We start from the raw sequence: 15,944 nt of genomic DNA, 5'->3' as shown, positions 1-15,944 counted from the left end.
TTAAAAAAAATTTTCGAATTAACATCTGTCGTAAATTTGTAATAGAAGCTTTTCAATTTAAAATAACATTACAAATAATCTTCCAACAACCAATGATTCAAGTAATTAAATAGATATTCTTCACTCCGTGCGTGCATAAAAGTATCAGACAGTCTTAGCAACTTATCAATGATGTCACTTATAATATTTTAGATACAGGGGTAGTGTACCCCTAAAAATAAAAAATGGCCGCCTGTAGGACTCTCTCGATTGGTGGTAATAATTCATTCCGCCGCTACCAGGGGCACTGGCGGCGGGCCATTTGTCATTGTCAAAGCCCCCCTCGCCCCGCGGCCCCCTCCCGGAGAATACTCAGCAAGATGTAGGGTACAACAGCTGTATGGTGAAGATAAACATGATCTATTATCTACATTTAGACTTTGGGATACATTTAATGCAAGTTTTGTTTTATTTTATCTATTGGTGCTGATTCTAATAATATTGAACCATGGCCAACCTTCCTAGATAGGCTTGACGCGACAATAGAGGATTAATTAAGCTATATCCGTCGTTTCATTTTACGGCGTAGGTACTAACAATGGAAAGCAAGAAAGATCTTCTGTCAGGTCAAAAAAGTGCAGAAACGTTAAAAAAATTAAAATTTTAAAAATTTCAATGATTTTAATTACAAAATATTAAGTAAAGTGATGCAACAAAAATACTGATGTATCAAATACTCAATGCCTCTCATTAGTAAGTCAAAAAAATTAAGTAAATTGATAAATATTAAAAGAAATAACAAGAGTTATTGAGTGCATATGTATGTGTACATATTTATTTAATTAATTTTTATACAAGGATATATATAAAATTCATATACATTCTTTTAATAACTTTCAATAACGGCTTATTTACATTTACATATGAAAAAAATAATTGATAACATTCAAAGCTTAACGTAAATGAATGTTAAAGATTCATATGGACATTTAGACATAAAATAATGAAAGTATATAACTCACTCGGACAAGTTAACTGAATGAATAACATTAGAAGCCCAACACCTGTATATCACTTTGTACGAAATTGGACGTTAAAGCTAGTGTAATAAGGGTTAAAATAAAAAACTACAAGGAAAAATATAGAAAAACCAAAATAAAGTTGCGTGTTAGCAGGCAGTACCAGACATGCGGCACGCACTTTGCCTAAAATTATTTTAATAATCCAGATTATGTTGATGCTTTGATTCAGTTTACCTACAGTTTCAAATCTGTTATATTCTGAATGGTGCCTACGTAGGGTAGGAATAAACATTTTTCTAATAAGATTAAAATCTAGTTTTTTTTGAAGAATCTCACTTTTTTTGCTTGTGGCGGCGTCATGGGGTGGGTCGTTACTTTACAAATATATGGTCAATGGAGGCTTTTATAACAATAAGTAGCGCCGCTCAGGATTCTTGATAAACCAAAAATTCTGAGCGGCACTACAAGTTCCTTGAGTCATAAGATGTTAAGTCTTATTTGCCAAATAAATTCACTAGCTACGGCGCCCTTCAAACCGAAGCACAGTAATGCTTACACATTACTGCTTTACGGCATAAATAGGCGCCGTTGTGGTACCCATAATCTAGCCGGCATCCTGTGTAAAGGATCCTCCAACTGGTCTAACTGGTGCATCCATCATGGGTGTGGTGGCTGCATCGGCTGTTATCGAGATATCTGTTTCATGTTGTTTAATTTTAAGTTTTCTTATATAATTACGCATAAATAAATCTTTATAACGTTAGTACAGATACAAAGCTCGAATAACCTTTATTTACTTACAGTGTTTGAGGATAGGTACATCACTTTACTTAGATTATTATAAAATAATTTATAGCACGTAAAAGCTGTACCCAAATAAGATTAAAAAGCGTAGTAATTGACCCTTAATGAATAAAGCATTGTTTAATTTGAAGAAGCGACATGAGATTTCTTGGGTATGTGATACAATTCATACTATTGTAAGCAAAAAGCCAATTTATATTTTAAAAATTCAAATATCCATTCTCATTCTATTTGAACTGTGAAAAAAATGTCACGAAAAAACAACGTATTTCCCGCTTATGATGTAATAATGGCTTTTATTGTGAATCATGTGAATAGATATAAAATATTAAACTAGTTTTAGTTTGGATAGCCAGTGGCTACTCGGAATTGTATCGTGAGAAACGACTCTACAGAAGTTCTTGGAAGTATTGTGTTTAGATGAAAAAGTCAATGAGTATAGTTGTCTACGAGACGAGATTAGTTCAGTCGTTACCTAATCTAGATCTGTGATGTATGTGTTGGTTTATGTGACATTTACGCGGTCGTTTCACGTTACTGCTACGTTTGTTCGTAAAACAAAATAAGATAAAAAATTTAATTACATAAAAAATGGCAGTTGTAAGGACGGCCCGATGGAAGTGAAAACTTAGAACTTAGAACAATTGAATTATTATTTAAATTTGTTATCAAACAAAAACACTATATCAACAATGCAGAGTATATACACATTGAACTTTTCACTAAATCCATTCAATTTCGCTTAAAATATAGTCACACATCAAAAATGTTACACAATACGTCAGCTGTATAGCTACAGGTATACTGCTATAAGCATTTCGTTGACGCGAACTCACGAGATTTCACCCATCCAAAATGTGTGTAAATATACATATAATATTTGTTTTTATTTTTTATTTATTTATCTATCGCGTGCGTAGGCATATCGATGACTCGAACCCATAAGATTTTCCCCTAAAAATTGCCCAACTCGGCTATAGAATTTTTCACTCCAAAAACACCTTAAATAGAACCTAATGCAAGTTCTTTGTCAATGTTGCTTAAGAAGGCCTTAATGGCCTTAGATTGGGAAAGGTTTGATCAAATTCAATAATCTTAGTTGGGATTTGCGTATCATTTGTATTTACTTCATAGGTTCTTTTTTACTCCTCTATCTTTGAACATATAATTTGTTAATACATTCTTCGCATTGGGACAGGTGTTAATAGGTTTTAGTTTTCATTAGCAATCGCATAAAACACAACAAAGTCTGATAACAGTGGTGGTATAATTGGTAATCCAATGTAGTTGATTGCATCAACAATTTACGTAAAGCGCCTTCTATTTGCCGCAAACAACATTGAAGGAAATTGGCACTAATTGTTTTTCGTTTCAACTTTATTACTGGGCTAATAAAACTTGTCAAACATCTTATACAAGGTGAAGAGGCAACGGCGAAGCCACACCATTCTCTTTAACATCAGATGAATGCTTAGCTCATCTCGTTTTTGTCATTAAAAAACAAGATAAGGCTTGCGTTTATTTACGTTATGTAGCCCCAGCCTAATAGCCTCAGAATATATGTTCATCTTCTGTATAATGTGATTATTATCATGCCCCCTTTTCACTTTCTCAGCTAGTACACAAAGCTGAACTAAGACTAGCTTAATACGTATTTCTTTGCATAATCCGCTGCGTTAACCTCTATTAAGTCCAACAAGAGTTGACCAAAAATAAATCACAGGCGACAACTCTATCTCAGCAACAACAAAGCACTCGCATTCGCAACGATTATTATCTCTAAAACAAACTTAATGCATTTACGGCTAGTAGCGACACGCTCTACAGACATTTTACTTACCTGCCAATTGTAATATGCGATCCTATTCAACTTTATGCGTATGCAATTAAAACCTATTTTAGCTTGTCCTAACTATGTTTCTTGAGCGAAGCTTGAAGGTGATATTGTACAAACGCTGTAGACTTTATAGTGAAAGCATTAAAGCCTATTTTCTAACGTTTGTTTGTAAGTGATTGAGGTGAATAAATAGTGGAGGACCAGTCGTGATCAGGGATCGTGATTGCAACACCGCTGTGTGCCCTTTGGACACGGGTTCCGTAGCCGTGAAAAATCACTTGAACATATGCAATTGCCTCCCTTATTGGGTGAGGTGTATTGGTAATCAATAAATATATCTTCACATTTGTTAGAACCTTTGAACTTTTGCCGGAGACCAGGCGATGTATAATTTCCTCATCGTTTCGAAATATTAATCAAATGATGTCAATAATTATATTTATAAAGATACATTATATCACAGGTTTCATATTTTAATAAATTTTAACCATATTTACAATTCTCAATTTGTTTCGTAATTTACGCTAAGTAATATAGCTCATATTAAAATATGATAGTTCTATAATTTTTTTTAATTCCTAGTCGCTATATAATATATTTTTTTACTGAAAACGGGGATAAATATCCCTGGGGGTTTCCTGGTATTAAGTGATCTTCTTAACGTAATACAGCCCCAACTTGGAAGCTTGGTATTACTGAAAAAATCTCATTATAAGAACAATTGAATTAATAAATTATTAAAATCGATGCATCATTCAAGTGCCGAAGACCACAGAACAGGTAAATGAAATCTCTTTAAACTGTTCTATGCCTAAGACCATGTTTGCTATAAACTATATGAAGTATTGCTGTCATCTCTGGTCTGACGCACCCCAGTATCAGCTCGATCCATTTGACTGGGTGCATCGCAGAGCAGCTCGAACTGTCGGGGACCCAGTGCTCTGTGAATGGCTGAATCACTTGGCTTTAGACGTCGTGACGTAGAGACGTCACTTTATTGTGTGTCTTCTACCGCATTGATCACGGGGAGTGTCTGAAGAGCTGTTTCACTTGATTCCTGCCGCCGAATTCCATCTTCGCACGACACGGCACAAATTGGGATGTCATCCCCACCATCTGAATGTGTGGTGGTCCTCCACAGTGCGCTTTTCAAGGAGCTTTCTTCCACGTACTACAAAGTTGTGTAATGAGCTTCCTTGTGCGGTGTGTCTGGGACGATACGACATGGGTACCTTCAAAGAAAGCGCGTACACTTTCCTTTAAGGCCAACGCTCCTGTGATTCCTCTGGTGTTGCAAGAAAATGTTGGCGGCGGTGATCACTTAACACCAGGTGACCCGTCCGCTCGTTTGTACACCTTTTCCCATATAAAACTACATAATAATTATATTATTCAATATAATATTATTCAATATAACGTGAGGCTTTAAGACAGAGTTTATATATAACTTAAAAGCCAACTGGATTGCTTAAATAAATACAGTTGTCCGACCTTTATAACGTGAAGTTCAAACAGTACGGTCTCATCTGTTATTCAATATGCAGGTCTACCTACAAATTCTATACTAATATTAATTTCCATATCTAGGCAGACATGATTATAAATACTACCGGTATAACATTCATTCGCGATTCAAGATCTGTCTATTTATAATAAGTAAATAGTAGATATATTTTAAATATATCCTGATCTTCTGTACTTAGTCTGAACGTAAATTAGTTCAATTTAAACACCTCTCACGGTATGCATAAGGCACTTAATCCGTACTAATATAATAAATGTGAATATGAGTTTGTTTGTTTGTCGCCACGCCTTATCTACTCCACCCATTAAGATGAATTTCCACATTAATTGTCATGGAATTCAGAAATACACATAGGGTACTTTTACTTAAGAGTTTCCGAGCGGGTTATATTTTATATGGGGTACATATCGCGAACTACGGCGAAAGTATTGAAACGTAACAGAAAGAATATAATTAGCTATAAAAGCGAAAGAGATGATGAGAAGACTTATCTGGCTTCGTTCGCCATCGTTCTTTGTGTGTGACTAGGCCTTTTTCGAATGAATTCGCGGACAGAAGCTAGTAATAAAGGCCGGAAACGTTTCGCAAACCAACAGATGAGCTTCGTGACAATTCGTTATATATATGTTTGTCCATTTTCACATAAAGACGCCAAACCTGCGCGCAACAAGTTTTTGACATCAGAGTAGAAAGATTAATGAAACCATCAGGACATTAATCGAAAAAATCGAATCGGATTCTGATAAGATCAAGACGTATGTATATATATGTGAAGGGTTAATAAATAGATTAGATGCTACATAAAAAAGAGGGAATGAGATGAAGTTAGGGGAAAATTCCGCTAAGCTCCGTAAAGAATTTTTTTTTAAATCATACAGGCTATAATTATCTGAGCTTCCTCAAATATATATTTACTAGAATTGTTTATTAGTGTCAGATAACTCTACCGCGTCAATTGTAAGTTGGCATTTTAAAGAGTTCTGACGTGTTATTATTATCTTCAAAATATCTTATTAGAATAAAATTAATCTGATGATTGGGAACTGGGAATAGGTAAATGATTATGAATACAACTTAACAATGCTTATAACCATTAAAGAGGATGTAAATTTGTACGTAAATAAATAAGAGGCACTCCCGTGCCTAAGTAAAAATCGAAATTAAGTTTATTATGAAATTTGCAGTGATTTGACATAAGTTTGAAACAGTAGTTATTACAGTATGGCGTTTGGCGACGAAGTATAATCCGGCTAAGTTTGAAAGCGATCAGTTGGTTAAAACGTAGTGGATTTAAGCTATCTCCGTTTTTTACAAGATTATATCCGTCATCTGTCAATTTGTCAATGACAGCACGTTTCATACAATCGAGTGCATCGCTTTTTTCTTAGAGAGTTTCGCTAGGCAATAAACCATATTTACAATTGTATTCTTTAAACTAGTTAAAAAAAACTGCGAGAATTGACCTTTCTGCTCTCTCAGAGCGTCATTTATGGAAGCGTTGGTAGTGTTGTGTTGGTAGAAATCCTATAAGCAACAGAAAATGCTATCGATATAAATGAAGATTCCCGCTTGATCTATTCGTGTATAACCAAAGAAAAACTGAAGTATGGTGCTTATCGTTAATATACACGACATGCCCTAATTCTATCCGTACAATTAAAGAGAGTGGCTTAATCAAAATGCTTGCCGTCCCGATACGCGAATAAAAAACAGGAATATCCTTTTCACCGATGAAAAAATTTTGCTACAACAAGCGAAATGACCAAGTGTAAGATCTGAATAATGTGACGCGAATGAGAAGTGCGACGTGGTCATATCACTCATGATTTGAGAGGAGGGGGGGAGGATTTATTAATTCGACACAATGCTTCATTTTTGTAAAAAACTAATAAAGACTATTGCCAAAGTGTATCAAGAGACTAGCTTTTATCGTGTTGTGAAACCTCTTAATAATACGCTTTTTAAAATGTATCTTGAACCTTCAAACAAGACTTTGCACCTGATCCAAAGGCACGAACTACCAAGGCTGGAATTCAACGATCCGATCTTGCAGAACTATCTGAACCCCTTGGACTACATTATGGTTAATTTTAGAAGACCAGGCCTGCTCTAAGCAATACGCCAATATCGAGTCGCTTAAAAAATCTCTAGATCTAGGAATGACTAAAAGTACCCATAAAACAAATACAAAATATACAACAATCATAGGAAAATATATACCTTTTTGTTAGTAACAATTTATGGCGAGAATAGGCATTAGTAATCTGTCTCGACCTCTTGTTAATTCATGCAAAATTACAATAATAACTATTGAGTAATTTTTGCGTTTTGACCGGATATGCATACAGACAGACAAACGGACAAAAATCATGTAAATATAAACGTTTTTTTCTGGATTGAATATTGTTTGTAGAACTCTTTACTTTTTCACGAGCTACATATTCCTAATTTAGAGGCTATAACTTACTGCCATGGGCCCATAAAGATTCAAATCAACACATACATTTTGTAATTACATCAAACGACAAGCAACGTCGCATGCTATCTATATGTCAATCAATCAAAATTTCATATTCGAACTCCGCGACATCCTAGTAAGGCTCACAAGGGATAATAAAAACATTATGGCTCTATTCTACGTGGACGTGCTCCGGTGTCATTGTTAGGTGAATGTTAATGTAGGGCTGGGAGCTACTCGCTAGCTGGCCAATGTGACACCGATTAGCTTCCGGGAAGTGATTCTAAACTTTTTGTCTAACGTATTGGCATTCGATGTAGATCCATTTTTTGGATCGACGTTTTTAAACAAAATGTTGCGGAGAAACAGCCTGAATAGAAATCATAAGAAGTAGAAGATGAAAAACCCATAAGCAGCGGAAAAGCCGTTACGGAAAAGCGCTGCTCCGTCTAATTCAGAGTGTCTTTTTGTACCAGGCGAACATAAGTGAAGTACAGATAGAATATTCTATTAGAAGACTGACCGATGACGTGTGATTTACCACAGTTTGGTAAGTATTTTTAAGAGAGACATTGTTAATACGTCACATATTAAGTCCATAACGTCACAGTACTACAGAGGTTTGCACTCAAAATGTTTTCCTACCAGGCGAACATAAGTGGAGTACAAATAGAATAATCTATTTGAACGCTGATCATGTTTCTTACCACTTTGGGTAAGTATTTTTAGAAAGTGACACTGTCAATACGTCACATGTGTCCAAAAATTCACAATATTACAAAGATTCGCATTTAAAATAGTTTTAACACGACACGACACGAGAAGTATGTCATATAATTAGTTTTACTTTAGATTTGTAACTAAAATATTTCTCCTACGACACGACACGATCATAGACCTCGCATGACGTTAATTAAAAAACCATGTAAGTCCATAGTAATACATATTATATTAAAAAAGATTGTTTAGTGCGATCGCCAAGTCAATCTATTTATTTAAAACATAAAAGGTTTTTAATATTGTTATGGTTACTATAAGATGTTGCTAGATTAGCTAATTAGGTAATAACTTAAGATAGAAGGACCTTTAAGTTGGGACTGAATAATTGACCGACTTGATATTACATGGATTTCACTACTTTTTACGGTAGAAGAACTGAGTTGCGAGTTTTGTTATTTTAACAAGTTATGGTTTTGATGGCATCTCATTACTTTTTGTAGAAATTACTACTTTTTTTCCTTTCCGGTACCTTCTTGAATACCAGAAACGAATTTTCTTAAAGCCTTACACCGACTGTCATTAGAGCTTTTCTTAATTTTCTAGATAGCCTTCCTCTTTTACTTTTCCGGAACAATTATTTCAGTCTATTGTATTCACAAATTGAGGATTCCTGCGCTAGAATACTTTCAAAGTCAACATTAATTAGGTGTAAGCCGCCAAGACTTGTAACTCTCAAAAGTGCCACGTAAGCTTGCCACACAAACACCAACTGCATAAATAACTTTGTAATCCCATATACTTTATAGTGGCTTACAAAATTATTTATGCAGTTGGTGTATCTAGATAACTGAACCAATATTTTGTTATTTTCCCTTGACTTATACACTATTTCTAAATTTTAAGTTTCTATGTCTGCTAGCTGTTGCTGCTGTACCTAAGAGTTTTAATGATCCGTCAGTCAGTCAGCAGTGACAAAATAAAGAAACTTTGACTAGTTATAATTTATACAAAGCCTGCTTGCTGGCTCAAAATTCAGGCTTCTAATTTTATCCACAAGGAACATATAGCGGGTCGAAAATAGCTTGAACTATTTCGAGAAAAGGATATTAAAGGAGGCACTACCTTGCCCCCAGACTTGTCTAACGGCCGTTTTCAATAACCTATCTACCCTTAGTTTAACTTACGGTTACATTGCTGTCACCGTTTAATGACAAGAACTTATCTATCCATAGTTATGTCCAATATAGTTTTAGTCCAATGCTATCTGTCAATAGACTAATGAAATGTAAGTAGATAAGCGTAAAAGGATAGATTTGTCTACGTCTAGTAATACAAATTATTTAAGTTTTCTTTAGTGTTAATTCCGCCAATATTTGTTTTTAAAACAATTCGACACGTCCTGAGGATGCCTCGTGTAGAGGCGAAACACGTGTCGTATTGTTTTAAAAACAAATATTGGCGGTATGAACACTAAAGAAAACTTAAATAATTTGTATAATTATGGATTTCCGCAAAGTAACGCCTAATTCAATATGTCCTTTTTGTTTTTTTATGTCATTTAAATCACTACCACCACAAGAAATGGCAAAAGAAACGCAATAATTTTTATAAGAGAAACATTTTCTTTTTAACTATAGTATGTATAACATATCTACCTACTATCAAGTAAGCGCTGTTTTTATTCTGTTACTAGCCGACATAAAACTAATTCAGCCATAGGTAAAAATATGCTGTATTTCGCAGTTTATATAATGGATGTAGCTGTTTCACTCAGTAACGTGGAAGCACAAATCATGGCAGTGCATCATACAACATCCTGAAACGGCAAATGGCTCAGAAATTTTATGTGACACACTGACTTGTTGAGATGTTATTAATGTTAGTGTTTCGAACAATTTATTCAGTAGTTACAACGATATTATTGTTCTTTGAAAGAGCGTTTTGATTTATTTGTTTACTGATAGAATTGCGCTGAAGATTTTCAAAGCGAATAACATTTTTATTCTTTTAGCATTCAATACTATTTCCACACCAAATATTCTCAGCTCATCTAAAGCATTTGATCATTCACAATTTTAATTTCTATTAACGTTTATTAATCATTGCGATCATGACATGAACCTATCATAAGATTAAAATGCCTTGAGTTTATGATATATCCTGAAAAATAGCAAAAAAGACTTAATTTAGCAAGGTTTAATGATTCCTGAGTAACACTGTGAACTTAAATATTGGATATTTCTTTCAATAGCTGATTCGTATTTATATAGATACAAAACCTACGCTTTATAAGTTGAAAAATATATATAAATATTTATATTAACTAAGCTTTGTCGATGTTTTAAGTCAGAGTCCGTTTATCGAGTGGTTATTCATTTGTTCGCTTGACTGGACTTTTTACAAACTTAGCTCCATGATTGGACTTTTATGGCAGAAGAAGTAGATTCCTTCTTCTCTTTCCCAATTTTCCAATTCCTAATCCCTTTTTAGGCTATCAGCGTCAGGAGACTGGAGATGGCAGAATTTGTGCCCGTTGTTCAGTCTCTCTGTGAAAAAATCAGATTTTCTTCTGCTTGCATGCATTCCCTTCAATGAGGACTGTCTCTCATATCCCAGTAACAACTTTTTGATTAAGGGAGCATAAAGTATGGATGGCCCTATAACATTTACTATAAATATTGAATAGTATATTATGACTAGCTATAAATCTACATGCATTTTTTATTATTCACCTGTGATGGTAGTAACTGAAATACAAATGGCGGATGTAATTTCGGTTGAAATCAGCGCGCGTAATTTGAGTTTGCATATTTAATGATTCGTTAGCGAGACTCGACTGCCGCACGCTCCTCTATCTCGATGTGTAATTAATAAATGTGACATTTCCTGATTAACATTTAAATCAATCTTGTCACTGATTGCCGGGACATGGACAAATAAGATAATCGGGAAGACGTGTGTTTGTACTTTTTTTTACTAATAATCTTTTAGTTGTAATTTATTATTTATGTCATAATGTCTTATAATTATGATAAGAATTATCTCTAGCAATGTAATGGCCAAAGATCATTCATCTCGTTCATCATAAAGTATTTTCAACTTATTTCTTTTGATATCGTTCATAATTCATATCAGCCGGAAGACACCCACTGCTGGAGAAAGTCCTCCTCGAAAGATATCCAGCATGATCGGTCCTGCGCTACCCTCATCCAACGTGTTCCGGCCATCTTGACCAGATCTTCCGTCAATCTTGTGGTACCTACCAACACTGCATATTTCCCTTTCCTTTCGAGGACTTTACTGCCCCAAATGACATCTGTCCGTCGATCTATGTATCCAGCTCACTGCCACTTCAGTTTCGCAATCATTTGGTTCTATATCGGTGACTTTGGTTCTCCTGCGGATCTCCTCATTTCTGATTCGATCTCGCAGGAAACTCCGAGCTTAGCCCATTGCTCTCTAAGCGACCATGAGCTTTCTCATTGGTTAAATTACTTAATGTAACCTGCTAATATTATAGATATTACCACCAATCTTAATATTTAATAGATGAAAAGGTTTTAAATATACACGATTCTAAATTTAATCTAAATTAGTTTAAATTATATTTGATAAGCCTCTATTCAAGTTATCTGTAACATTGGCAACGTTTCCGTTGATTCTTATTGGATTTTTTACTAATTGGACAAAATAAATTGATATGTTCTAATAAAACGATAAATAGACATACAAATACGACAATTTTTATGCTAACATATTTACAAATGGGTTGTCTATTATACAAATGTTGGTTTAACGGCCTGTTTATGTCTTTTTCAGCAAATAAAAATTCTTGGAGCGGTAGCCATGTTTTTGCTGTTATTAGTCATTCTTAACGAGACCTTTAACAGTCGCAAAAAGGGAATTGACAGACTTAAACGTTGAATATGTTGAATATTTTGACGTGTTGTAAGCTCGTGAGTTTTTGTTAAATACTCGTAAATAAGCACACTTTGTAACGTAACATCTTTTCACGTCGGTAAATATTAGCATTTAACAACAAAAACAAAATCGAATTTCAATTTATTAGATAAAGTCAATGTATTTTTACATTGCAACTGAAATAGAACAAAGAGAATAATATCTCCTTCTACTAATTCTATTAACAATTAATAAAAAAAATCAGCTGGAACATGAAAAAGTGGTTTTTAAAAAAAAATCAATCAGTTAAAGCAAATTCATTAAATAAATCTATCTTAAAGTCACGCATAAAGTTAGTAACTTGATGCATTTGTTCTTGTAAGCATGTTGTTCTCATTCTTCTTCTTTGTTGTCTATTTTTTTTGGACATCCATTAATCACGTGAAGCAAGCGATTTTTCTATTCTTCCCATAGTGAGCTGTGATGTTTTTCTTTAACACCTCCCACCACCAATTTCACGTAAGATTAATTAAAATATGTATTGTTATGTTATATATGCAAGTGTAATTAAACGAGTTTATCTCCGATTTATTGATTTATTCAAAAAAACAATGCGACAACAACATAACTAAATTTAATTCAGAATCCACTTTTACTTTTATTTAATTAAAAAAAAAACTCACAGTTTTATACTATTTCTTGCGGTAAAAAAAATGCGTGATATTTTCCGAGATATCCTCTTCTCCACGTGAGATTAGGTGAGATTTGACACTACCCCTTGCCTCCATAAACGCTACACCTGACTAGTGGATGTTCATCTTAATATCATTAAAGATTAAGTTCATTAAGTTCCTCTGTAGATTCAGTAAATGAAATATAAAAATGAGTATGGCAAATAAGTAAATTAATGAAATATTCAATCATAATTATAGCCTTTACTACTTGTATATTAATATATTGTATTTGGTATTCCGTATTGATAGCTTAATATTTTAATTTCGGCAAATGCATCGGCTAAGGCGTCAAATTTGTAGCGGTACCGTTGTTTCGGCAACGATTGAAGTTTTAGTCGGACTTAAATAATACGTGAAATAATTTATAAGTTTGATCAAGTCGTTTATAAGTAGAATAGGAACAAATAAATATATATACATAATTAATAGAGCACTGGAAACCTTTCAAACCATTGTGTGTCTTCTACCGTATTTATTACGCGGAGTGTTCCGAAGAGCTGTTTCGCCTGATTCCTGCCGCTGAAATCCACCTTTGTACATGCCACAAATGAGGATATCATCCCAAGCATCTGGATATGCAGCGTTCCTCTACAGTGCGGTTTCCAAGGAAGTTTCCTCCACGTGCGTGTGGTGTTTCCAGGACGATATGACATGGGTACAAAGTACCCATTTTAAAAGAAAAAAAGCGTGATTTTTTTTAAAGGGTTGGCAACGCTCTTGTGTTTCCTCTGGTGTTGGAAGAGAATGTAAGCAGCCGCGATCATTTAACATCAGGTGACCCGTACGCTCAGTCTGTCCTCTGTTCCATAAAAAAAAAAATAAGTTATTCGTTACATTATTCCTCGCATAATACCTCTATTTACAGTGTATGTGAATTAAAACATCAATTTTTTTAATTATTAATCACCTATTTTTCACTTTTTGTAATAACAGAACTACATTTTTTTAATGAAAATAAAGGACGAGACGAGCAGGACGTTCAGCTGATGGTAATTGACGCGCCCTGCGCCCCTGCCTATTAAAACAAGGCAGTGCCGCTCAGGATTCTTGAAAAACCCCAAAAATTCCGAGCGGTACTACAACTGCGCTCGTCATCTTGAGACATAGCGCTTGGGTTTCCAGGAGCCCTATTGAAGCGCGTATATATTACTTTGTTCATTCTCCGCGCCCCTGGGCCCCACGGGCAAAGTGTCTCGACATCAAACGGCACAAAGATGCAAGACTCTATTAATATAATACCTACTACTGCTTTATAAGAATATATATCCACCACCATAAGGTAACTTGATATCCTAATAATTGATTGAAATTTATGTATACCTAGCATAACTATCTAGGTGTGACAACGTGGCGTACTTAGAATTATAAGTGACTAATGCTTAAGTCCTGCTAGAACAATGGTAGTGCAAAATAATTTAAAAGTTCTTCTTATTAATATTCTGAACACACTAGATATCTAATAGATCATAATGTTATATAAGTAATAGTAAATAAAGATACGCAGATGCTAGACGCCTCTCTAAAACCATTTATGAAAAGTATCTCGTCAAAAACTTAAGCATAATGAACAATTATTTATAAGAATAAATTATCTTCTAATAAAGTAAAATATATAATGGTTATATTGTTAAATTTTGAAATTATTAACTCAAAATATCTAAAGTATGTAATTTACGTACGCATGAAAGCAATTTGTTTTAAAAGCTCCGGTCACACCTCCATAATTCGCAATCGACACGCGCTTATTTTTTCATCAGTATAACCGACACATTGATATGCGAATCGTCTGCTCGAATCGCGCGTCGCATACATATTATTAAAAATCGCCGCGGTAGGTGACCGGTGCGTACTCAGCTTTAATTGAATAGATTTCGCGCCACATAGCGACTCTTAATTGTCTAATTTGTAGCGAAAACAACGTATGATTTGACGGACGAATATATTATCTATGGTATGCAGAAGGACTTTCTTTTGGAACGGGAAATAAACAAAGCGATGTTAAGCATAGCAAGCAGCGCTGCCTTATGGATTAAGGTGACCTCAGTCTGGTTCACTTAAGTAATATTCAATTGTGTCTATGATATTCACTTGTATTCATAATATATTGGTGCAAGTTTATTCGTAGTTGTTTGTTTCTATTGAAAACTGTAATTCCTTTATATTTATCTCGAATGAGACTATTATTATTAAAGTTCAATCGCTCGACTTTGTAACGCTTGTTTGGATAAGGTAAACTACGGGAGACTCTGTTTCTACGGGGGAAACTTTTCACGTCAGTCGCGTGGTCTTATGCGTACACTTTTGCTATAAGGCTATATAATCACTAGGTATATGTATAAATTGGTAATAAAAAATCGATATATAAAACTGTAAGACCGTGTCCACATATAAAGAATATTGGCGAAAGAAAGTTATCAAAGGGATAGGAGAGACAGAAAATGTGTTCGTTATTTGCATGTTTTTCTATATAATCAAGTAATCTTTAGTTTATAGTTTTAGGTAAATTCAATTTGTCGATTTTAGTTGAAGTGGTTATATTGGGAAATTTGGATAGAATTTGCTGAATCAAATCATAGGAACGGAGAGTGGAACTGAATGTACATAACATTTCCTTTAAGTATATTCAATTAATCTACATATTATATTTAAAACAGATTTAAAAATTATAATTAACAAAAAATAATTTTACCAGTTCAGACTATCACTTATAATAAAACTTATAAACAAAAAATATAAACAATAAAAGACGTATGTGGTAATAAATATCTGTTCTAAAACATAAACAATCTGAACACTGAACATATGTTATTAGATCATATAATTTTAAGTCACATTACATTACTACGTCTTAACAATCAGATTAGGTCAAAAAGCAATTAACAACTAATCGACCGGCGCATCACATTTGTAATTCATTATTCGTCTGTTGCAACAACGGGAGGCCTCACTACTAGAAGGGTAAACA

At 34.2% G+C, this 15,944-nt stretch overlaps 1 protein-coding gene across 2 annotated transcripts in view; it reads left to right on the top strand.

Moving 5' to 3' along the window:
- Positions 1-15,944, top strand: part of LOC126966870 (homeotic protein antennapedia-like) — a 254,008-nt gene that overhangs the window by 86,701 nt on the left and 151,363 nt on the right. The window lies entirely within an intron of this gene.

This window comes from Leptidea sinapis, chromosome 11, assembly GCF_905404315.1.
Source record: "Leptidea sinapis chromosome 11, ilLepSina1.1, whole genome shotgun sequence".
Classification (NCBI taxonomy): domain Eukaryota; kingdom Metazoa; phylum Arthropoda; class Insecta; order Lepidoptera; family Pieridae; genus Leptidea; species Leptidea sinapis.
Note: the sequence above shows the minus strand (reverse complement) of the source record. Positions and strands in the feature narration are given on the sequence as shown.